The 26,043-nt window shown below is 47.1% G+C and overlaps 1 protein-coding gene across 1 annotated transcript in view; it reads right to left on the minus strand.

Moving 5' to 3' along the window:
* The window catches only part of LOC146822470 (NACHT, LRR and PYD domains-containing protein 3-like), a 580,768-nt gene that overhangs the window by 547,761 nt on the left and 6,964 nt on the right, over positions 1-26,043 (minus strand). The window contains exon 2 of the mRNA XM_085613585.1: positions 4,260-4,311. The gene's annotated coding sequence lies outside the window, so the exon portion shown is untranslated. The remainder of the gene's footprint in view (positions 1-4,259; positions 4,312-26,043) is intronic.

The following is a 26,043-nucleotide window of genomic DNA, read 5'->3' on the forward strand; positions in this document are numbered from 1 at the left end:
AGGCTGGGCCCTGGGTGAGCTGCTCCAGCAGGCAGGCTGGGTCCCTGGGTGAGCTGCTCCAGCAGGCAGGCAAGGTTCCCTCGTCAGCTGCTCTAGCAGGCAGGCTGGGTCCCTGGGTGAGCTGCTCCAGCAGGCAGGCTGGGTCCCTGGGTGACCTGCTCCAGCAGGCAGGCTGGGTCCCTGGGTGAGCTGCTCAAGCAGGCAGGCTGGATCCCTGGGTGAGCTGCTCCAGCAGGCAGGCAGGGTTCCCTCGTCATCTGCTCTAGCAGGCAGGCAGGACCACAGGCATTTAGCTCCAGCAATTGCACTTAAAAGTGCATTCTAGTGTCTCCCCACGTGTATGTATTTATTTATAAATACAGCCCACAACCCATCCCATGGATATCTGAAGACACCTGTACAGGTTCCTCCAAACACCAACCATGTCCCCCAAGTTCCCCTGAAATCTCTGTGACTGACACCCCCTGGCACAATTTGTAGGATGAAACATTTGCTGTGTTTTCAAAGACAGATGTCATATGTCTGTCTAGTCTTCTGACAAATTGCTGCTTATTCTTTTAACATGGAGACTGCTGTTTACTTTTCTTTCGCTTGCTGCAGTCTGTGGATTTTCTAAAGTGGACTATTTGAAAATCTTGCCAGTTTGAAATAAAAGGATGTCATTTTCATCTTACACACAACAAAATGTAACTATCTATAAATGAACTGCACACATATTGTAAAATTAATAAACAGGAAAGCACAAATGAGTGGTTTTTATCTAATGCTAAAGTGAGATAGAAAAAAGATTTTAATAGGGTCACATCAAGACACCTTACCTGGTGATGCACAAATGACTAACATGTGCTGACACACATTATTGCTTGTGCACTATGCAATTTTATCAGTAACATTATATATCTGTGTAAATTTCGTGGTCATTTGAATGGAAAATGTACAGTCTGTAAATAACAGTGGCGACCCCCCCCCCATGCTTCAGTAATATATTTGTGATAGTATGTTCCTAAATGCCACACCATCCACATACTACACACATTACCGCTCTCCGGCTCACTAGGTGAAGTTCACTTGCAACACTTGTTTTTTGTGTGATGCTTGGATCTTTCAGAAACCATGAGGTCAGTGATGTACCATTGATGGCAACATTTCTAGCCTGAACATTGTTCCAGCTCCACTGCCTACTAGGGCCACAGACATTCTTACAGCGCTGGGAGCTGCTCTTAGCTCCGTCCGATACCCTCCGCCGCAGGGTCAGGCTCCAAGCAGCAGAATCTACTGAAGGTCCTACGGGCACTGCGAAAGCCTCATTGCACACACTGAACGGCTGAACAGTGCGCATGCTCACTTTTGTAAATGCAGAGGGCGCCATTCGGACATGGCTGCCTCACACCAGCAGACGTCAAAGACGATCTTATGCCTATGTTGCTGGGTGGCCTCCGACAAGTCACAGTAATTACCGTGTTCAGCCTGACGGGTAGAGGGCAGAAGATGGCACTTTGAAAAATACCATGGACAAAGTGCTGGAACGGTGAAATTGAATGATATGAGAGTTGTTTGTTTCATTGTAAGCTAAAAAATGCACAGGTAACTTTAATCAACTTCCTGGAGTTGCTAATGCACAACTCTTTCCGGAAGTAGGAATAGTTATCCTTGTGAGACCCGTGGAAACTGACCAGAATCTGGGAAAACAAGAGTGGTAGTAGTAGAGGTGGGCGAGCCGACAAATTAACAGGGAGAGCCGAGTTAAGAGTCTGTCTTGGCCCTAAGAGCCCGGCTTGGCTTTAAGAGCCCAGGCACAAGCGGAGCCATTGGAACATTGGCATGGAACTCCCGCAACAAATATTGTTAAAAAAGTATGATAAAGTGTCTTCAAAAGTCAATAAAGTATATTTATTTGACAAACTTTTCACCTCAATACATCAGATTATGAATGTCTGACTAAATATCGACAGACAGAAAATCGACCTACCAAAATATCGACACAGAAATATCAAAGTCAAAAATATCGAAGTCCTAGCTACATAAAGTTAAGTACAAAAATATTGGAAAATAAATATCGTGGTCAAAAATATCGATGTTAAAAATATCGTTTTTTTAAATGTATTAATAATAATGTAAAAATAAGTAAATAATACATATAATTTAAAAAAATATATAGATATAAATATTAAACATATTTAAAAAATAATAACTAATACATATAATATTCAAATTAATTAAACATCTACATATAAATTAATATCACAGTCACAGAACAGATGACACGCACTCTCAGGAGATAACGCCAAGTTACAGGTTTAATCGGTAACGCGTTTCGACAGCAACGGCTGTCTTGATCACACAATTTTCAATAAAGTTTTGAAACCATAAATAGCCAAACAATTGACACAAAAGAAAGTTGTTAGCAGCATAATTGCTGGTCTACTGTGACTAACATCGCGGCCATATTGGAATGGTGAAATATATCGTTCGTACTGAATAGTATTACAATGTGTATTCAAAGCATTCCACTGATTAATCGTGTCAATACTCAAATTTCCACAAAGTTTTAGTTCCTCAATACATATAGTGATATGTAATCTTTGCAAACGTAATTTCTCGCACCAATAGTGGTTCATGATAAAGGAATAACTAACATTGATTCAAATATCTGTTCGTTCTCTGCAATGTATTGCTGACAGACAAAAGCTAATATATACATTCAAAACAATTTAATGCACCATAGTGGTTCGTTATGTATAATGTATGTAAGACTTAATAAACTGAGTAGATTTAGTGCACCATGGTGGTTATATGTCTCATCAAGAAATACATGTATCAGAACCGCTAAAGTCTAAAATGTATAACAAAACAGTTTGCACTAAGTTTCTGATAGAAATTAATGTATATAGTTTGAGAATTCATGTACTCGCTAAATCATGAAACAATAGTCATATTTACATATAATATATATATACTGTATGAGGTCACAAATATTCCTCTGCATGGCAGATGTAGTAATAGGTCAAAAATTAATATATATACTAACTCCACATATTGCAACATTAGGGAAAGCGCTGGATAGTGTCAGGGAAAAGAATTACTATTCCCACTCCAGTGAGTGCAACAGTAGGGAAAGCGTTGGATAGCGTAGGGGTAAAAATTACTATTCCAACTCCAGAGAGTGCAACAGTAGGGGAAGCGCTGGATAGCGTAGGGGTGAAAATTACTATTCCCACTCCAGAGAGTGCAACAGTAGGGGAAGCGCTGGATAGCGTAGGGGTTAAATTAACATACTTATCAATTAAATAACTTTTTATAAAAAAAATAACATATTAATAATTTACAAAAGAATTATTGATAAATACCAATAAATTAAATTTAATATTTATTTAAATGACATAAAATTACATCCCTCACTATTCGCCCTTTAACACACAACACACTACACATACAAAAAAACACGATTATTTTAACTATCAACTAATCAATTAATAACAATTAATAATACATTAATTATAATTAATATAATTATAAATTACCTAATTAATATATCTTAATTACAAAATAATATTTAATCACCAATAAATTATTAATTTACAATAAATTAATAATAACAATAAATAAAACATATTAATAAGTAATGGTAATTAATATAATTAATAATAATTAATAATTAACAATTAATTAATAAATACCAATAAATAAAAACAATCTCATTAATTAATTTCATTTAATTACTTCCCACCCTATTCCCCTTTAACCCCACAACCCACTACAAATAAACAATCACATAATTAATGTATTAATTAATTAATCACGTAATAAAAATTAATCAATTAATTATTAATTAACAATACATTAATTAACAATAACAATAAATACAAATTAATAATAAATGTATTATAATTAATATAATTAACTAATCATTAAAACATAATTACCAATTAATAATTAGCAATTTATTAATAATCAATACCAATTAATAAAAACATAATAATTAATTAATTATAATTAAATTACTTCCCACACTATTCCCCTATAAACCCACAATCCGCTCTGATACTAAAACGCAAAATTTACTTTAACAAAATAACTAATTTCTAAACATTTATTTTAAAATGTATGAAAATACATAAAAAAAATGTTTAACATATAAAATACATACTAAAATACATAACACTAAAAAAATATTCGATATTATTGACCCATATTTTTGCTTAAGATATTACTTACTTCGATATTACTTACTTCGACATTTAAAAAAACATATTACTTACCTTGGGGGTCAATATTCTGGTCAACGATATTCTTGACTTCGATATTCTGTCCCTACGATATTAAAAACTCAATATTAATGTAGGTCGATCTTTAAAATTCGATATTTTGACTGACCACCTCAGATTATATCACTGCATTCAAAGGCATTTATTAAAAGTGATCGTTTTTTAAACATTCATGTCTACAGCCCCCGCTCCAACGACAACAGCATTAGTGAACTAAGAGACAAGTCAACTGTCGGGTGAACCCTATATGTGGACTACATTCTTCTTTTACATGGAGCAACATTATAGCACATTAAGTCAAACACATGAGAGACTTTTGTTCAGCACACATGCCCACATATTTCAATGTTTTCTCAAATGCAATAATGAAACAAATAGGAGGTACAATAAAATAAAATACTTGTCAAGGATCACACAATTTGGTCCTGTGGCCAAACCTGGATTGAGCATAGGTTTTCTGATCTCACATTGTGTAATTCAGTCACTAGATGGGTATCCCTTTCTTGTTCCTGTTTGACGTCACCATTTATTGCATTGTCTTTCATGCTTGGTGAATGAGGTTAGAGCGTGGGTAGAAGAAGCTACAAGAAAGCTCTGCTCATTATGGGGTTGAGGGCAGAAGATGCCCTTGAGCTGGACCAGCGCCTAGACTCGTGCTTGAGCCTTCCGTGGCTCACCGATTTCTATGAATTACTCTGAGGATTCTGTGCCTGAAATAAGCTTAGATGCTGCTGCCTGTGTGATAACTGTTTTGTATGTGAGGATATCTTAGCTTGCACTGCTGATGACCATCTTGTACCTGTGCTGCGTGTGAGGGGGGCTTTAAGTCCTGCCAAATGCTGCACAGTGTATGTGTGATGATGCCCTTCTTCTGTGCATATGAGGGAAGCTTGCATTGTTTCTAACCAGATTGGTATGTGTTCTATGGGCATGCGGGAAGTACCACACTTGTCCCATGTGTTAGAAGGAAGCTTGCACTGGCCCTGCAGTGCCACACTTCTTCCATGTCTTAGAAGGAAGCTTGCACTAGCCCCGCAGCACCACACTTGTCCCATGTGTTAGAAGGAAGCTTGCACTGGTCCTGCAGTGCCATACGTGTTCCATGTCTTTGAATGAAGCTTGTACTGGTACTGCAGTACCACCCTTGTTCCATGTGTTTGAATGAAGCTTGCACTGGTCCTGCAGTACCACACTTGTTCCATATCTTTGAATGAAGCTTGCACTGGTCCGGCAGTGCCACACTTGTTCTAAGTCTTTGAATGAAGCTTGCACAGGCCCTGCAGTGCCACACTTGTTCCATGTCTTTGAAGGAAGCTTGCACTGGTCCTGCAGTGCCACCCTTGTTCCATGTCTTTGAATGACGCTTGCACTGGTCCTGCAGTGCCACAATTGTTCCAAGTCTTTGAATGAAGCTTACTCAAGCCCTGCAGTGCCACACTTGTTCCATGTCTTTGAAAGAAGCTTGCATTTGTCCTGCAGTGGCACACTTGCTCCATGCATTTGAATAAAGCTTGCACTGGTCCTGCAGTGCCACACTTGTTCCATGTCTTTGAATGAAGCCTGTACTGGTACTGCAGTGCCACACTTGTTCCATGTCTTTGAAGGAAGCTTGCACTGGTCCAGCAGTGCCACACTTGTTCCAAGTCGTTGAAAGAAGCTTGCACTTGTCCTGCAGTGCCACACATGCTCCATGCATTTGAATAAAGCTTGCAATGGTCCTGCAGTGCCACACTTGTTCCATGTCTTTAAATGAAACTTGCACTGGTTCTGCAGTGCCACACTTGTTCCATGTCTTTAAATGAAGCTAGCACTGGTCCTGCAGTGCCACACTTGTTCCATTCATTTGAAGGGAGCTTGCACTGGTCCTGCAGTGCCACACGTGTTCCATGTCTTTAAATGAAGCTAGCACTGGTCCTGCAGTGCCACCCTTGTTCCATTCATTTGAAGGAAGCTTGCACTGGTCTTGCAGTGCCACATTTGTTCCATTCATTTGAATAAAGCTTGCACTGGTCCTGCAGTGCCACACTTGTTCCATGTCTTTCAATGAAGCTTACACTGGTCCTGCAGCGCCACACTTGTTCCATGTCTTTAAATGAAGCTAGCACTGGTCCTGCAGTGCCACCCTTGTTCCATTCATTTGAAGGAAGCTTGCACTGGTCCTGCAGTGCCATACTTGTTCCAGGTCTTTGAATGAAGATTGCACTGGTCCTGCAGTGCCACACTTGTTTCATGTCTTTGAATGAAGATTGCACTGGTCCTGCAGTGCCACACTTGTTCCATGTCTTTGAATGAAGCTTGCACTGGACCTGTATTGCCACACTTGTGCCATATCTTTTAATGAAGCTTGCACTGGTCCTGCACTGCCACACTTGTGCCATGTCTTTGAAGGAAGATTGCACTGGTCCTGCAGTGCCACACTTGTTCCATGTCTTTGAAGGAAGCTTGCACTGGTCCTGCAGGGCCACACTTGTTCAATGTCTGTGAAAGAAGGTTGCACTGGTACTGCAGTGCCACACTTGTTCCATGTCTTAGAAGGAAGCTTGCTCTGGCTCTGCAGTTCAACAATTGTTCCATGTCTTTGAAGGAAGCTTGCACTCGCCCCACAGTACCACACTTGTCCCATGTGTTAGAAGGAAGCTTGCACTGGTCCTGCAGTGCCACACCTGTTCCATGTCTTTGAAGGAAGCTTGCACTGGTCCTGCAGTGCCACACTTGTATCATATCTTTGAAGGAAGCTTGCACTCGCCCTGCAGTACCACACTTGTACCATGTGTTAGAAGGAAGCTTGCACTGGCCCTGCAGTGCCACATTTGTTCCATGTCTTTGAATGAAGCTTGCACTGGTCCTGCAGTGCCACACTTGTTCCATGTCTTTGAATGAAGCTTGTACTGGTCCTGCACTGCCACACGTGTTCCATGTCTTTCAAGGAAGCTTGCACTCGCTCCGCAGTACAACACTTTTACCATGTGTTAGAAGGAAGCTTGCACTGGCCCTGCAGTGCTAAACTTGTTCCATGTCTTTGAAGGAAGCTTGCACTGGCCTTGCCATGCCACACTTGTTCCATGTCTTTGAAAGGAAGCTTGCACTGGCCTTCAAGTGCCACACTTGTTCCATGTCTTTGAAGGAAGCCTGAACTTGTCCTGCAGTGCTACACTTGTTCCATGTCTTTGAAGGAAGCTTCCACTGGTCCTGCAGTGCCACACTTGTTCCATGTCTTTGAAGGAAGCTTGCACTCGCCAACAGTACCACACTTGTCCCATGTGTTAGAAGGAAGCTTGCACTGGCCCTGCAGTGCCACACTTCTTCCATGTCTTAGAAGGAAGCTTGCACTAGCCCCGCAGCACCACACTTGTCCCATGTGTTAGAAGGAAGCTTGCACTGGTCCTGCAGTGCCACACTTGTTCCATGTCTTTGAAGGAAGCCTGAACTGGTCCTGCAGTGTCACACTTGTCCCATGTGTTAGAAGGAAGCTTGCACTGGTCCTGCAGTGCCACACTTGTTCCATGTCTTTGAATGAAGCTTGCACTGGTCCTGCAAGTGAGAAGGTGGCCTGATATATTCTGTCCACTAGTTCTAGTGGGCACCTTGTATCAGTCCAAACAACCCCTTATGGTGAATGGTTAAAGACAACCTTATATGAAAGCTATCCTAGTGGCAGCTATGGAGAGCAGCCTTCAGGCTAAGTCTTGAAGGAATGTAAAGCAGCTTGTTTTACCAGCCTACAATTTCTTGAAGGATCAAATGAAAAGACAACCACACCAGATATATATTCAAAATATATGTATTTAAGGTTAAACACACCCCTCTAGTCTCTTTATGAGACTGGAGTTCGAAGTACTAAAGTTACAAGTCATCAAGCATCAGTAAAAGCACAAATACACGTTTGAGCCCGAGGGACGTACCAAACCATATACTAAAAAAGTGGTATAAGAACCACGACTGGAATAGGCACTAGGTCTATTGCCTCTAGAATCACTGGGATCCCAAGGAACCACCCAAGGTAGTGACACAGGGGACCCACGGGAACTGTATGCAGTGTGGAAACACAACCGCGGGTTCCTATTATCTTCAATGGAGAATGTCGCGGTCGGAATTTTAAAGATTAGGGACACTTCTAATCGAGTCAGGACCAAACCCTCTTGGACTTAGGTAGCTCTAGGGCTATCACCCACGAGAGTACCGGAGTACTCGAATTACCTCACCCAGGGAATAGGTGTCTTTTGGTGTCGGGTCGCGTCGTCGATTCCAATGGAAGCCTGCAAAGAACTGCTGCTGCTGTGAAGAGGAGAAGTGTCTGGAGAGATCCAAGCCTGGATCTAGGAGGTAAGGAACCTGAAAGCAGAGGTGACAGAGTCTAGGTCCCTTGCCAGTGACCTAGGGCAGGAAGGACCAATTCCCACAGATGTCAGGTGCTTCAGGTGAGTTGATTGGTGTCTTGACTCTTCAGCCACGAGGTCCAGGAGGCGTCGACAAAGTACACAAGTCGGATTCGAGCTGTCCCACGAAGTCTGTCGAGTGCTGCGGTGTCGGCGACCAGAAAGGACCCAACAAGGCTTGGCAACGGCAAGTCACAGGAATGCAGAGGAAGGACTGCGGTGCAGACCAGCAAGGTCTGAGGGACTCACCCAGCGAGGGTAAGTAAGAGCAAGTCTGAAGCAACGAGAAAAGCCAAAGCAGAAGTGGAGTTGTCTTTGTGGGGACCTGCTAGACAACAGGCTAGTGACCACGAAGGAGGCTCGAGCGGTCGCACTTGAAGCTGGCCCACAGGTCACTCGTGGAGTGGAGGCCAACAACCTTCGGTGCAGGAGGTGCTCAAGGCTGGGGCTACTCACAGCCCAAAGCACAACTTCAAGGATGACCAGGAAGGTATTGTTGCTGCAAAAGTTCACGGTGTCCAGGGGTCACGGTTCCACGTCACCCACGATAGCCATGGGCCTCAGCTTTGCTGTGGACTCAGGGTAGCCTCGGGGAAGTCTGGAAATCTTCCTCTGGGAATGCAGAGACTTCGGCGTCTGGCGGGAGCTTCAGAATTGCAGACCTGTCAGTTGCTTCTTTGGTGCCTGCCAAGCAGGGGAGTCACTCCTTGACCCCAAGGGAGATTTCTTCCGTCTTCTAGTCATGATAGAAAGTCGAAGGTCCAGGATATATGTTGCAGAGGTTCGTTCAGGGTAATCTAAGTGGAGTGGACCCCACACTATTGTTGAACAGAAAGGGGAGGTTACCTACTTGGTAGACCTGGGAACCCCTAGGAGTTCCCATAGGGTTCTCCATGTCAACAGGCTGAAGCCATATGTGGACAGGGTTGACACGGGCTTGCTCATGGCAACTGATGAGGGACAGGAGGAAGAGAGTGACCCACTCCCTGACCTCCTCTCACAGAACCCTGATGATGGGTCAGTAGATGGTATAGCCTTGGCAGGCAGCCTCACTGCCCAGCAGCAAGCTGATTGCAGACAGGTTCTCAATCAGTTCAGACATATGTTTTCACTGTCTCCAAGTCAGACTACCTGGTGCACTCATGAAGTGGACACTGGGGACAGTCTGCCTATTAAAAATAAGATTTATAGGCAACCCGACCATGTCAGGGACTGTATCAGGACAGAAGTCCAGAAAATGTTGGATCTGGGTGTGATTGAGTCCTCAGATAGCCCTTGGGCTAGTCCAGTGGTCCTTGTGCCAAAACCTCACACCAGTGGTGGAAAAAGAGAGATGAGGTTTTGTGTGGACTACAGAGGCCTCAATGCAGTCACCAGGACTCATGCCCATCCAATACCAAGGGCAGATGAGCTTATAGATACTTTGACCTAAGCCAAGTACCTTAGCACATTTGACTTGACAGCTGGCTACTGGCAGATCAGGCTAGCTGATGATGCAAAGCCAAAAACAGCATTTTCTACCCCTAGTGTGCATTATCAATTTGTGGTAATGCCCTTTGGTTTGAAGAATGCACCTGCCACTTTCCAAAGGTTGGTGAATACAGTTCTCACAGGCCTGGAAGCCTTTAGTGCAGCATATCTAGATGATATTGCTGTCTTTAGCTCCACCTTGGAGGATCACCTGGTCCACCTAAGGAATGTTTTGGAGGCCCTGCAAAAAGCAGGACTAACTATCAAGGCTACTAAGTGCCAGATAGGGCAGAGTCAGGTTGTGTACCTGGGCCACCTTGTAGGTGGAGGCCAGGTTCAACCATTGCAGAGCAAAATCCAGACCATAATGGACTGGGTTGCTCCAACTACCCAGACTCAGGTGAGAGCCTTCTTAGGCCTGACTGGGTACTATAGGAGATTTGTCAAAGGGTATGGATCAATACTGATACCCTTGAATGACTTAACTTCTAAGAAAATGCCCAAAAAGGTTCAGTGGACAGCTAGCTGTCAAAAGGCATTTGATGACCTGAAGCAGGCCATGTGTACTGCTCCCATTCTGCAGAGTCCTGACTACTCCAAAAAGTTAATTGTTCAAACTGAAATCAATGGAGTTTCCCTCAGCAGCAGGAGGCCAGACTGTGGCAGTGGCATCCATTTTGTGATGCCAGGGCTTTGGAAAGTTTTAACCGGGTTTAGCCAGTGTGAACATGTCTCTCCTTCTAGAAGGATGGAATGCTACCCCCGGGATAGTATTCCACAGCTTTTGACACCAAACACGACATCTTTTGATGCAGCCATTCCAAAGTTAGCATTTACCGCGAGGTTATAATGCACTTAAGAGTATATGGTATGGCTGTATCACAGAACAGTCATAAGGAAGCATTTACAAATGCTGCAGAGGGGCTCAGCTCATGCTTGGGCACCCTCTCACATAAAACCAAGCACTCTGCCTTCAGGATTGTCAAGGCCTGCCATAGGAGTGGCTTATAGGTTTATATGTGTCTGTATAAGGTAGTGATATAGGTAGCCTATACCACAGTAAGGGGTGCAAGCACACCCTTACCCAGGCTGCAGTAGCAGACCTGTGGTGTCATTTTGGAGTGCTTCCCAGGGGTGGCATAATACATGCTGCAGCCCCTGGTAGGCCTCTGAGGTACCTATGCCCTAGGTACATAGTATACCATATACTAGGGGCTTATAAGGCACTCCAGAATCCAATTAGATATGTACCTAATGTACAGGGAAACCTTTTTAGAGAGGAAGCAGCTAGGCTGTGGTCCTGATTAGCAGGGCCACAGCCAGACTAAGGTCGAAAAACAGTGAAACACCAGCAAAAAGTGGGGGTACCCCTGTGAAGCAGATCCTACTCTCCTACACAACCCCCCCCCCAAACGCAGGGACATTAAACTAACCTTGACCAGTTGAGTCTTCATGTACATAAACATTCACTATTATCCGATTGAGAGAATAAGTTTAATTTCTTTCTGTAATGCTTATTGCTTGTATATGTGGAGAAGGTGTTTACTTCTCTTTGTACTGAGACATTTGACGCCAGCCCTAGAAGGTCCTCCTCATTTACCTGAGAGTACCACTGAAGTATGAAGTCATTGAAATTCTGAGACTGGGTAGGGTTCTCAAACCATGTTTCAGAATAAGAGCTTATATGGCTTTGATTAGTAATATCACTATACGAGGCTACAAATCCTGCAGCGTGCCATGATCCCAAAAAGATGGGACCTTGATTGATGTGACTTGATGGTGAGGGGAGCTCTGAATTCCCATATTTGCACCCTGTGTCTTCACTCTAAGGCTGGATTGACAGATGGACTGAGTACAAGGGGAGCTCTGAGTTCCCATATTTGCACCCTGTGTCTTCATTCTAAGGCTGGATTGACAGATGGACTGAGTACAAGGAGAGCTCTGGACTGAGTACAAGGGGAGCTCTGAATTCCCATATTTGCACCTGTGTCTTCATTCTAAGGCTGGATTGACAGATGGACTGAGTACAAGGGGAGCTCTGGACTGAGTACAAGGGGAGCTCTGAGTTCCCATATGTGTACCCTGTGTCTTCATTCTAAGGCTGGATTGACAGATGGACTGAGTACAAGGAGAGCTCTGGACTGAGTACAAGGGGAGCTCTGAATTCCCATATTTGCACCTGTGTCTTCACTCTAAGGCTGGATTGACAGATGGACTGAGTACAAGGAGAGCTCTGGACTGAGTACAAGGGGAGCTCTGAATTCTCATATTAGCACCTGTGTCTTCACTCTAAGGCTGGACTGACAGATGGACTGAGTACAATGGGAGCTCTGAATTCTCATATTTGCACCTGTGTCTTCACTCTAAGGCTGGATTGACAGATGGACTGAGTACAAGGGGAGCTCTGGACTGAGTACAAGGGGAGCTCTGAATTCTCATATTTGCACCTGTGTCTTCACTCTAAGGCTGGACTGACAGATGGACTGAGTACAATGAGAGCTCTGAATTCTCATATTTGCACCTGTGTCTTCACTCTAAGGCTGGATTGACAGATGGACTGAGTACAAGGGGAGCTCTGGACTGAGTACAAGGGGAGCTCTGAATTCTCATATTTGCACCTGTGTCTTCACTCTAAGGCTGGACTGACAGATGGACTGAGTACAATGGGAGCTCTGAATTCTCATATTTGCACCTGTGTCTTCACTCTAAGGCTGGACTGACAGATGGACTGAGGTTAAACACACCCCTCTAGTCTCTTTATGAGACTGGAGTTCGAAGTACTAAAGTTACAAGTCATCAAGCATCAGTAAAAGCACAAATACACGTTTGAGCCCGAGGGACGTACCAAACCATATACTAAAAAAGTGGTATAAGAACCACGACTGGAATAGGCACTAGGTCTATTGCCTCTAGAATCACTGGGATCCCAAGGAACCACCCAAGGTAGTGACACAGGGGACCCACGGGAACTGTATGCAGTGTGGAAACACAACCGCGGGTTCCTATTATCTTCAATGGAGAATGTCGCGGTCGGAATTTTAAAGATTAGGGACACTTCTAATCGAGTCAGGACCAAACCCTCTTGGACTTAGGTAGCTCTAGGGCTATCACCCACGAGAGTACCGGAGTACTCGAATTACCTCACCCAGGGAATAGGTGTCTTTTGGTGTCGGGTCGCGTCGTCGATTCCAATGGAAGCCTGCAAAGAACTGCTGCTGCTGTGAAGAGGAGAAGTGTCTGGAGAGATCCAAGCCTGGATCTAGGAGGTAAGGAACCTGAAAGCAGAGGTGACAGAGTCTAGGTCCCTTGCCAGTGACCTAGGGCAGGAAGGACCAATTCCCACAGATGTCAGGTGCTTCAGGTGAGTTGATTGGTGTCTTGACTCTTCAGCCACGAGGTCCAGGAGGCGTCGACAAAGTACACAAGTCGGATTCGAGCTGTCCCACGAAGTCTGTCGAGTGCTGCGGTGTCGGCGACCAGAAAGGACCCAACAAGGCTTGGCAACGGCAAGTCACAGGAATGCAGAGGAAGGACTGCGGTGCAGACCAGCAAGGTCTGAGGGACTCACCCAGCGAAGGTAAGTAAGAGCAAGTCTGAAGCAACGAGAAAAGCCAAAGCAGAAGTGGAGTTGTCTTTGTGGGGACCTGCTAGACAACAGGCTAGTGACCACGAAGGAGGCTCGAGCGGTCGCACTTGAAGCTGGCCCACAGGTCACTCGTGGAGTGGAGGCCAACAACCTTCGGTGCAGGAGGTGCTCAAGGCTGGGGCTACTCACAGCCCAAAGCACAACTTCAAGGATGACCAGGAAGGTATTGTTGCTGCAAAAGTTCACGGTGTCCAGGGGTCACGGTTCCACGTCACCCACGATAGCCATGGGCCTCAGCTTTGCTGTGGACTCAGGGTAGCCTCGGGGAAGTCTGGAAATCTTCCTCTGGGAATGCAGAGACTTCGGCGTCTGGCGGGAGCTTCAGAATTGCAGACCTGTCAGTTGCTTCTTTGGTGCCTGCCAAGCAGGGGAGTCACTCCTTGACCCCAAGGGAGATTTCTTCCGTCTTCTAGTCATGATAGAAAGTCGAAGGTCCAGGATATATGTTGCAGAGGTTCGTTCAGGGTAATCTAAGTGGAGTGGACCCCACACTATTGTTGAACAGAAAGGGGAGGTTACCTACTTGGTAGACCTGGGAACCCCTAGGAGTTCCCATAGGGTTCTCCATGTCAACAGGCTGAAGCCATATGTGGACAGGGTTGACATGGGCTTGCTCATGGCAACTGATGAGGGACAGGAGGAAGAGAGTGACCCACTCCCTGACCTCCTCTCACAGAACCCTGATGATGGGTCAGTAGATGGTATAGCCTTGGCAGGCAGCCTCACTGCCCAGCAGCAAGCTGATTGCAGACAGGTTCTCAATCAGTTCAGACATATGTTTTCACTGTCTCCAAGTCAGACTACCTGGTGCACTCATGAAGTGGACACTGGGGACAGTCTGCCTATTAAAAATAAGATTTATAGGCAACCCGACCATGTCAGGGACTGTATCAGGACAGAAGTCCAGAAAATGTTGGATCTGGGTGTGATTGAGTCCTCAGATAGCCCTTGGGCTAGTCCAGTGGTCCTTGTGCCAAAACCTCACACCAGTGGTGGAAAAAGAGAGATGAGGTTTTGTGTGGACTACAGAGGCCTCAATGCAGTCACCAGGACTCATGCCCATCCAATACCAAGGGCAGATGAGCTTATAGATACTTTGACCTAAGCCAAGTACCTTAGCACATTTGACTTGACAGCTGGCTACTGGCAGATCAGGCTAGCTGATGATGCAAAGCCAAAAACAGCATTTTCTACCCCTAGTGTGCATTATCAATTTGTGGTAATGCCCTTTGGTTTGAAGAATGCACCTGCCACTTTCCAAAGGTTGGTGAATACAGTTCTCACAGGCCTGGAAGCCTTTAGTGCAGCATATCTAGATGATATTGCTGTCTTTAGCTCCACCTTGGAGGATCACCTGGTCCACCTAAGGAATGTTTTGGAGGCCCTGCAAAAAGCAGGACTAACTATCAAGGCTACTAAGTGCCAGATAGGGCAGAGTCAGGTTGTGTACCTGGGCCACCTTGTAGGTGGAGGCCAGGTTCAACCATTGCAGAGCAAAATCCAGACCATAATGGACTGGGTTGCTCCAACTACCCAGACTCAGGTGAGAGCCTTCTTAGGCCTGACTGGGTACTATAGGAGATTTGTCAAAGGGTATGGATCAATACTGATACCCTTGAATGACTTAACTTCTAAGAAAATGCCCAAAAAGGTTCAGTGGACAGCTAGCTGTCAAAAGGCATTTGATGACCTGAAGCAGGCCATGTGTACTGCTCCCATTCTGCAGAGTCCTGACTACTCCAAAAAGTTAATTGTTCAAACTGAAATCAATGGAGTTTCCCTCAGCAGCAGGAGGCCAGACTGTGGCAGTGACATCCATTTTGTGATGCCAGGGCTTTGGAAAGTTTTAACCGGGTTTAGCCAGTGTGAACATGTCTCTCCTTCTAGAAGGATGGAATGCTACCCCCGGGATAGTATTCCACAGCTTTTGACACCAAACACGACATCTTTTGATGCAGCCATTCCAAAGTTAGCATTTACCGCGAGGTTATAATGCACTTAAGAGTATATGGTATGGCTGTATCACAGAACAGTCATAAGGAAGCATTTCCAAATGCTGCAGAGGGGCTCAGCTCATGCTTGGGCACCCTCTCACATAAAACCAAGCACTCTGCCTTCAGGATTGTCAAGGCCTGCCATAGGAGTGGCTTATAGGTTTATATGTGTCTGTATAAGGTAGTGATATAGGTAGCCTATACCACAGTAAGGGGTGCAAGCACACCCTTACCCAGGCTGCAGTAGCAGACCTGTGGTGTCATTTTGGAGTGCTTCCCAGGGGTGGCATAATACATGCTGCAGCCCCTGGTAGGCCTCTGAGGTACCTATGCCCTAGGTACATAGTATACCATATACTAGGGGCTTATAAGGCACTCCAGAATCCAATTAGATATGTAACCTAATGTACAGGGAAACCTTTTTAGAGAGGAAGCAGCTAGGCTGTGGTCCTGATTAGCAGGGCCACAGCCAGACTAAGGTCGAAAAACAGTGAAACACCAGCAAAAAGTGGGGGTACCCCTGTGAAGCAGATCCTACTCTCCTACACAACCCCCCCCCCCCCAAACGCAGGGACATTAAACTAACCTTGACCAGTTGAGTCTTCATGTACATAAACATTCACTATTATCCGATTGAGAGAATAAGTTTAATTTCTTTCTGTAATGCTTATTGCTTGTATATGTGGAGAAGGTGTTTACTTCTCTTTGTACTGAGACATTTGACGCCAGCCCTAGAAGGTCCTCCTCATTTACCTGAGAGTACCACTGAAGTATGAAGTCATTGAAATTCTGAGACTGGGTAGGGTTCTCAAACCATGTTTCAGAATAAGAGCTTATATGGCTTTGATTAGTAATATCACTATACGAGGCTACAAATCCTGCAGCGTGCCATGATCCCAAAAAGATGGGACCTTGATTGATGTGACTTGATGGTGAGGGGAGCTCTGAATTCCCATATTTGCACCCTGTGTCTTCACTCTAAGGCTGGATTGACAGATGGACTGAGTACAAGGGGAGCTCTGAGTTCCCATATTTGCACCCTGTGTCTTCATTCTAAGGCTGGATTGACAGATGGACTGAGTACAAGGAGAGCTCTGGACTGAGTACAAGGGGAGCTCTGAATTCCCATATTTGCACCTGTGTCTTCATTCTAAGGCTGGATTGACAGATGGACTGAGTACAAGGGGAGCTCTGGACTGAGTACAAGGGGAGCTCTGAGTTCCCATATTTGTACCCTGTGTCTTCATTCTAAGGCTGGATTGACAGATGGACTGAGTACAAGGAGAGCTCTGGACTGAGTACAAGGGGAGCTCTGAATTCCCATATTTGCACCTGTGTCTTCACTCTAAGGCTGGATTGACAGATGGACTGAGTACAAGGAGAGCTCTGGACTGAGTACAAGGGGAGCTCTGAATTCTCATATTAGCACCTGTGTCTTCACTCTAAGGCTGGACTGACAGATGGACTGAGTACAATGGGAGCTCTGAATTCTCATATTTGCACCTGTGTCTTCACTCTAAGGCTGGATTGACAGATGGACTGAGTACAAGGGGAGCTCTGGACTGAGTACAAGGGGAGCTCTGAATTCTCATATTTGCACCTGTGTCTTCACTCTAAGGCTGGACTGACAGATGGACTGAGTACAATGGGAGCTCTGAATTCTCATATTTGCACCTGTGTCTTCACTCTAAGGCTGGATTGACAGATGGACTGAGTACAAGGGGAGCTCTGGACTGAGTACAAGGGGAGCTCTGAATTCTCATATTTGCACCTGTGTCTTCACTCTAAGGCTGGACTGACAGATGGACTGAGTACAATGGGAGCTCTGAATTCTCATATTTGCACCTGTGTCTTCACTCTAAGGCTGGACTGACAGATGGACTGAGTACGAGGGGAGCTCTGAGTTCCCATATTTGCACCTATGTCTTCACTCTAAGGCTGGATTGACAGATGGACTGAGTACAAGGGGAGCTCTGAATTCTCATATTTGCACCTGTGTCTTCACTCTACGGCTGGACTGACAGATGGACTGAGTACAATGGGAGCTCTGAATTCTCATATTTGCACCTGTGTCTTCACTCTAAGGCTGGACTGACAGATGGACTGAGTACGAGGGGAGCTCTGAGTTCCCATATTTGCACCTGTGTCTTCACTCTAAGGCTGGATTGACAGATGGACTGAGTACAAGGGGAGCTCTGAATTCTCATATTTGCACCTGTGTCTTCACTCTAAGGCTGGACTGACAGATGGACTGAGTACAATGGGAGCTCTGAATTCTCATATTTGCACCTGTGTCTTCACTCTAAGGCTGGACTGACAGATGGACTGAGTACAATGGGAGCTCTGAATTCTTATATTTGCACCTGTGTCTTCACTCTAAGGCTGGACTGACAGATGGACTGAGTACGAGGGGAGCTCTGAGTTCCCATATTTGCACCTGTGTCTTCACTCTAAGGCTGGACTGACAGATGGACTGAGTACGAGGGGAGCTCTGAGTTCCCATATTTGCACCTGTGTCTTCACTCTAAGGCTGGATTGACTGAGTACAATGGGAGGCTGTCCTGCACCTGTGGATATTGCGCAAACCTTAAACTCATATCTATGAGGCCACGCAGAGCCACTTTGCGTGAGTTCTATGGGTGGTGCGGAGGGTGTTTTCACACATCACCCATGGATTTTGCTGCATCCCCGGATTCACAAGATCTTGTAAACCTGGGGATGCACCAAAACCTTACTGCTCCCCAGGGGAGGTGCAACGAGGAGTAATATCTTTATTTTTCCTCGTGCAGCACACATAGAAAGAGGAAAACTCCTCATTGATTGTTTTTGTGCAGGAAGGTGCCCCTTCCTTCACAAACACAATCCTGCCTACAACGCAGACACCTTTGCAACATGGTGCCAGAGTGCCTGCGCTGGCGCTGGACCCAGAGTGCCTGCGTTGGCGCTGGTGCCAGAGTGCCTGCGTTTGCGCTGGTGCCAGAGTGCCTGCGCTGGAGCCAGAGTGCCTGCGCAGGCGCTGGTGCCAGAGTGCCTGCGTTGGCGCTGGTGCCAGAGTGCCTGCGTTGGCGCTAGGCTGATGAAACGGCAGCAGCGCAGGGGGAATGGACGGGAATGTGCTGGAAGCTAGAAATATGGCTCATTCCCCTTTGATGCAGGGTCCCTGCACTGAGCTTCAAGGGGTTCATTCCCCTTTGATGCAGGGTCCCTGCACTGAGCTTCAAGGGGTTCATTCCCCTTTGATGCAGGGTCCCTGCACTGAGCTTCAAGGGGATCATTCCCCTTTGATGCAGGGTCCCTGCACTGAGCTTCAAGGGGTTCATTCCCCTTTGATGCAGGGTCCCTGCACTGAGCTTCAAGGGGCTCATTCCCCTTTGATGCAGGGTCCCTGCGCTGAGCTTCAAGGGGCTCATTCCCCTTTGATGCAGGGTCCCTGCGCTGAGCTTCAAGGGGCTCATTCCCCTTTGATGCAGGGTCCCTGCACTGAGCTTCAAGGGGCTCATTCCCCTTTGATGCAGGGTCCCTGCGCTGAGCTTCAAGGGGCTCATTCCCCTTTGATGCAGGGCACTGTGCTGAGCTTCAAGGGGCTCATTCCCCTTTGATGCAGGGCACTGTGCTGAGCTTCAAGGGGTTCATTCCCCTTTGATGCAGGGTCCCTGCGCTGAGCTTCAAGGGGTTCATTCCCCTTTGATGCAGGGTCCCTGCACTGAGCTTCAAGGGGCTCATTCCCCTTTGATGCAGGGTCCCTGCACTGAGCTTCAAGGGGTTCATTCCCCTTTGATGCAGGGCACTGTGCTGAGCTTCAAGGGGTTCATTCCTCTTTGATGCAGGGTCCCTGCACTGAGCTGCAAGGGGTTCATTCCCCTTTTATGCAGGGTCCCTGCACTGAGCTTCAAGGGGTTCATTCCCCTTTGATGCAGGGTCCCTGCACTGAGCTTCAAGGGACTCATTCCCCTTTGATGCAGGGTCCCTGCACTGAGCTTCAAGGGGCTCATTCCCCTTTGATGCAGGGTCCCTGCACTGAGCTTCAAGGGGCTCATTCCTCTTTGATGCAGGGTCCCTGCACTGAGCTTCAAGGGGCTCATTCCCCTTTGATGCAGGGCACTGTGCTGAGCTTCAAGGGGTTCATTCCCCTTTGATGCAGGGTCCCTGCGCTGAGCTTCAAGGGGCTCATTCCCCTTTGATGCAGGGTCCCTGCACTGAGCTTCAAGGGGCTCATTCCCCTTTGATGCAGGGTCCCTGCACTGAGCTTCAAGGGGTTCATTCCCCTTTGATGCAGGGCACTGTGCTGAGCTTCAAGGGGTTCATTCCTCTTTGATGCAGGGTCCCTGCACTGAGCTGCAAGGGGTTCATTCCCCTTTGATGCAGGGTCCCTGCACTGAGCTTCAAGGGGTTCATTCCCCTTTGATGCAGGGTCCCTGCACTGAGCTTCAAGGGACTCATTCCCCTTTGATGCAGGGTCCCTGCACTGAGCTTCAAGGGGCTCATTCCCCTTTGATGCAGGGTCCCTGCACTGAGCTTCAAGGGGTTGCAGATAGTGGATGGTCAGTCTTGGCTAGCTTCCTTTTGCAGGAGCGTTGCTCTGTGCAGACTCTTTGGGGGTCTTGATGGAATCCGTTACTGACAGATCTGGCTGGTTTTGATCATCTGATTGTTGTGATCCAGTGGCAGATGAATATGTTCTATATTTGAGGCTACATTAAACAACAGCGTTCCCTGCACCTGTGGATACCGCGCCCTGTCTGTCCTGCACCTGTGGATACCGCGCCCTGTCTGCCCTGCACCTGTGGATACTGCGCCCTGTCTGCCCTGCACCTGTGGATACTGCGGCCTGTCTGTCCTACACACGTGGACACTGCGCCCTGTCTGTCCTGCACCTGTGGATACCGCGCCCTGTCTGCCCTGCACCTGTGGATACTGCACCCTGTCTGTCCTACACCCGTGGACACTGCGCCCTGTCTGCCCAGCACCTGTGGATACTGTACCCTGTCTGCCCTGCACCTAGGGATACTGCGCCCAGTCTGCCCTGCACCTGTGGATACTGCGGCCTGTCTGTCCTACACCTGTGGATACCGCATCCTGACTGTCCTGCACCTGTGGATACTGCACTCTGACTGTCCTGCACCTGTGGATACTGTGCCCTGACTGTCCTGCACCTGTGGATACAGCACCCTGTCTGCTCTGCACCTGTGGATACCGCGCCCTGTCTGCCCTGCACCTAGGGATACTGCGCCCTGTCTGCCCTGCACCTGTGGATACTGCGGCCTGTCTGTCCTACACCTGTGGATACCGCACCCTGACTGTCCTGCACCTGTGAATACTGCACTCTGACTGTCCTGCACCTGTGGATACGGCACCCTGTCTGCCCTGCACCTGTGGATACTGCGGCCTGTCTGTCCTACACCTGTGGATACCGCACCCTGACTGTCCTGCACCTGAGGATACTGTGCCCTGACTGTCCTGGACCTGTGGATACCGCACCCTGTCTGCTCTGCACCTGTGAATACCGCGCCCTGTCTGCTCTGCACCTGTGGATACTGCGCCCTGTCTGCCCTGCACCTGTGGATACTGCGGCCTGTCTGTCCTACACCTGTGGATACCGCACCCTGACTGTCCTGCACTTGTGTATACTGCACTCTGTCTGCCCTGCGCCTGTGGATACTGCGCCCTATCAGTTCTACCCTATTCAAGCCATAAGCATCCATGTTAACCTGTGGGTATATTACCTCGTCTGTTCACACCTCTTCACATTGCACCCTGTCTGTTCACACCTCTTTACAGTGCACCCTGTCTTAAGTACACCTGTTGTTTGTGCATCATGTTTCATGCACCCTGTCTGTTTACACATCTTTAGACTGCACTCTGTCTTTAATGCACCTGTTGTTTCTGCGCCATGTTTCCTGCTCCCTGTCTGTTCACACCTCTTTACAGTGCACTCTGTCTTTAAAACACCTGTTGTTTGTGCATCATGTTTCATGCACCTTGTCTGTTCACATCTCTTTACGCTGCACCCTGTCTGTTCACACCTCTTTACAGTGCACCCTGTCTTTAATACCCCTGTTGTTTTTGTATCATAATTTATGCACCCTGTCTGTTCACACCTCTTTACACTGCACTCTGTCTTTAATGCACCTGTTGTTTCTGCACCATGTTTGCTGCACCCCGTCTGTTCACACCTCTTTACACTGCACCCTGTCTTTAATGCATCTGTTGTTTCTTCACCATGTTTGCTGCACCCCGTCTGTTCACACCTCTTTACACTGCACCCTGTCTTTAATGGACCTGTTGTTTCTGCACCATGTTTGCTGCACCCCGTCTGTTCACACCTCTTTACAATGAACCCTGTCTTTAATGCACCTGGTGTTTCTGCACCATGTTTGCTGCACCCTGTCTGATCACACCTCTTTACAGTGCGCCCTGTCTGTCCACACCTCTTTGCAGTGCACCCTGTCTGTTCACACCTATTTACAGTGCACCCTGTCTGTCCACACCTCTTTGCAGTGCACCCTGTCTGTTCACACCTCTATACAGTGCACCCTGTCTGTTCACACCTCTATACAGTGCACCCTGTCTTTAATGCACCTGTTGTTTCTTTACCATGTTTGCTGCACCCTATCTGTTCACACCCCTTTGCAGTGCACCCTGTCTGTCCACACCTCTTCGCAGTGCACTCTGTCTGTGCACACCTCTATACAGTGCACCCTGTCTTTAATGCACCTGTTGTTCCTGCACCATGTTTGCTGCACCCTGTCTGTTCACACCCCTTTGCAGTGCACCCTGTCTGTTCACACCTCTTTACACTGCACCCTGTCTTTTCACACCTCTTTGCAGTGCACCCTGTCTGTCCACACCTCTTTACAGTGCACCCTGTCTGTCCACACCTCTTTGCAGTGCACCCTGTCTGTTCACACCTCTTTACAGTGCACCCTGTCTGTCCACACCTCTTTGCAGTGCACCCTGTCTGTTCACACCTCTTTACAGTGCACCCTGTCTTAAATACACCTGTTGTTTGTGCATCATGTTTCATGCACCCTGTCTGTTTACACATCTTTAGACTGCACTCTGTCTTTAATGCACCTGTTGTTTCTGCACCCTATTTCCTGCTCCCTGTCTGTTCACACCTCTATACAGTGCACTCTGTCTTTAATACACCTGTTGTTTTTGCATCATGTTTCATGCACCTTGTCTGTTCACATCTCTTTACGCTGCACCCTGTCTGTTCACACCTCTTTACAGTGCACCCTGTCTTTAATACCCCTGTTGTTTTTGCATCATAATTTATGCACCCTGTCTGTTCACACCTCTTTACACTGCACTCTGTCTTTAATGCACCTGTTGTTTCTGCACCATGTTTGCTGCACCCCGTCTGTTCACACCTCTTTACACTGCACTCTGTCTTTAATGCATCTGTTGTTTCTTCACCATGTTTGCTGCACCCCGTCTGTTCACACTTCTTTACACTGCACCCTGTCTTTAATGGACCTGTTGTTTCTGCACCATGTTTGCTGCACCCCGTCTGTTCACACCTCTTTACAGTGAACCCTGTCTTTAATGCACCTGGTGTTTCTGCGCCATGTTTGCTGCACCCTGTCTGATCACACCTCTTTACAGTGCGCCCTGTCTGTCCACACCTCTTTGCAGTGCACCCTGTCTGTTCACACCTCTTTACAGTGCACCCTGTCTGTCCACACCTCTTTGCAGTGTACCCTGTCTGTTCACACCTCTATACAGTGCACCCTGTCTGTTCACACCTCTATACAGTGCACCCTGTCTTTAATGCAACTGTTGTTTCTTTACCATGTTTGCTGCACCCTATCTGTTCACACCCCTTTGCAGTGCACCCTGTCTGTCCACACCTTTTCGCAGTGCACTCTGTCTGTGCACACCTCTATACAGTGCACCCTGTCTTTAATGCACCTGTTGTTTCTGCACCATGTTTGCTGCACCCTGTCTGTTCACACCCCTTTGCAGTGCACCCTGTCTGTTCACACCTCTTTACAGTGCACCCTGTCTGTCCACACCTCTTTGCAGTGCACCCTGTCTGTTCACACCTCTTTACAGTGCACCCTGTCTTAAATGCACCTGTTGTTTGTGCATCATGTTTCATGCACCCTGTCTGTTTACACATCTTTAGACTGCACTCTGTCTTTAATGCACCTGTTGTTTCTGCACCCTATTTCCTGCTCCCTGTCTGTTCACACCTCTATACAGTGCACTCTGTCTTTAATACACCTGTTGTTTTTGCATCATGTTTCATGCACCTTGTCTGTTCATATCTCTTTACGCTGCACCCTGTCTGTTCACACCTCTTTACAGTGCACCCTGTCTTTAATACCCCTGTTGTTTTTGCATCATAATTTATGCACCCTGTCTGTTCACACCTCTTTAGACTGCACTCTGTCTTTAATGCACCTGTTGTTTCTGCACCATGTTTGCTGCACCCCGTCTGTTCACACCTCTTTACACTGCACCCTGTCTTTAATGCATCTGTTGTTTCTTCACCATGTTTGCTTCACCCCGTCTGTTCACACCTCTTTACACTGCACCCTGTCTTTAATGGACCTGTTGTTTCTGCACCATGTTTGCTGCACCCCGTCTGTTCACACCTCTTTACAGTGAACCCTGTCTTTAATGCACCTGGTGTTTCTGCACCATGTTTGCTGCACCCTGTCTGATCACACCTCTTTACAGTGCGCCCTGTCTGTCCACACCTCTTTGCAGTGCACCCTGTCTGTTCACACCTCTTTACAGTGCACCCTGTCTGTCCACACCTCTTTGCAGTGTACCCTGTCTGTTCACACCTCTATACAGTGCACCCTGTCTGTTCACACCTCTATACAGTGCACCCTGTCTTTAATGCAACTGTTGTTTCTTTACCATGTTTGCTGCACCCTATCTGTTCACACCCCTTTGCAGTGCACCCTGTCTGTCCACACCTTTTCGCAGTGCACTCTGTCTGTGCACACCTCTATACAGTGCACCCTGTCTTTAATGCACCTGTTGTTTCTGCACCATGTTTGCTGCACCCTGTCTGTTCACACCCCTTTGCAGTGCAACTTGTCTGTTCACACCTCTTTACACTGCACCCTGTCTTTTCACACCTCTTTGCAGTGCACCCTGTCTGTCCACACCTCTTTGCAGTGCACCCTGTCTGTTCACACCTCTTTACAGTGCGCCTTGTCTGTCCACACCTCTTTGCAGTGCACCCTGTCTGTTCACACCTCTTTACAGTGCACCCTGTCTGTCCACACCTCTTTGCAGTGCACCCTGTCTGTTCACACCTCTATACAGTGCACCCTGTCTTTAATACCCCTGTTGTTTTTGCATCATAATTTATGCACCCTGTCTGTTCACACCTCTTTACACTGCACTCTGTATTTAATGCACCTGTTGTTTCTGCACCATGTTTGCTGCACCCCGTCTGTTCCCACCTCTTTACACTGCACCCTGTCTTTAATGCATCTGTTGTTTCTTCACCATGTTTGCTGCACCCCGTCTGTTCACACCTCTTTACACTGCACCCTGTCTTTAATGGACCTGTTGTTTCTGCACCATGTTTGCTGCACCCCGTCTGTTCACACCTCTTTACAGTGAACCCTGTCTTTAATGCACCTGGTGTTTCTGCACCATGTTTGCTGCACCCTGTCTGATCACACCTCTTTACAGTGAACCCTGTCTGTCCACACCTCTTTGCAGTGCACCCTGTCTGTTCACACCTCTTTACAGTGCACCCTGTCTGTCCACACCTCTTTGCAGTGCACCCTGTCTGTTCACACCTCTTTGCAGTGCATCCTGTCTGTTCACACCTCTTTACAGTGCACCCTGTCTGTTCACACCTCTCTACACTGCACCCTGTATTTCCACACCTCTTTGAGTGCACCCTGTCTGTCCACACATCTTTACAGTGCACCCTGTCTTTCCACACCCTTTACAGTGCACCCTGTCTGTCCACACCTCTTTACAGTGCACCCTGTCTGTCCACACCTCTTTACAGTGCACCATGTCTTTAATGCACCTGTTGTTTCTGCACCATGTTTGCTGCACCCGGTCTGTTCACACCCCTTTGCAGTGCACACTCTCTGTCCACACCTCTTTGCAGTGCACCCTGTCTGTTCACACCTCTTTACAGTGCACCCTGTCTGTTCACACCTCTTTACACTGCACCCTGTCTTTCCACACCTCTTTGCAGTGCACCCTGTCTTTCCACACCTCTTTGCAGTGCACCCTGTCTGTCCACACCTCTTTGCAGTGCACCCTGTCTGTACAAACCTCTTTACAGTGCACCCTGTCTGTTA

Source organism: Triturus cristatus, chromosome 6 (assembly GCF_964204655.1).
Source record: "Triturus cristatus chromosome 6, aTriCri1.1, whole genome shotgun sequence".
NCBI lineage: Eukaryota > Metazoa > Chordata > Amphibia > Caudata > Salamandridae > Triturus > Triturus cristatus.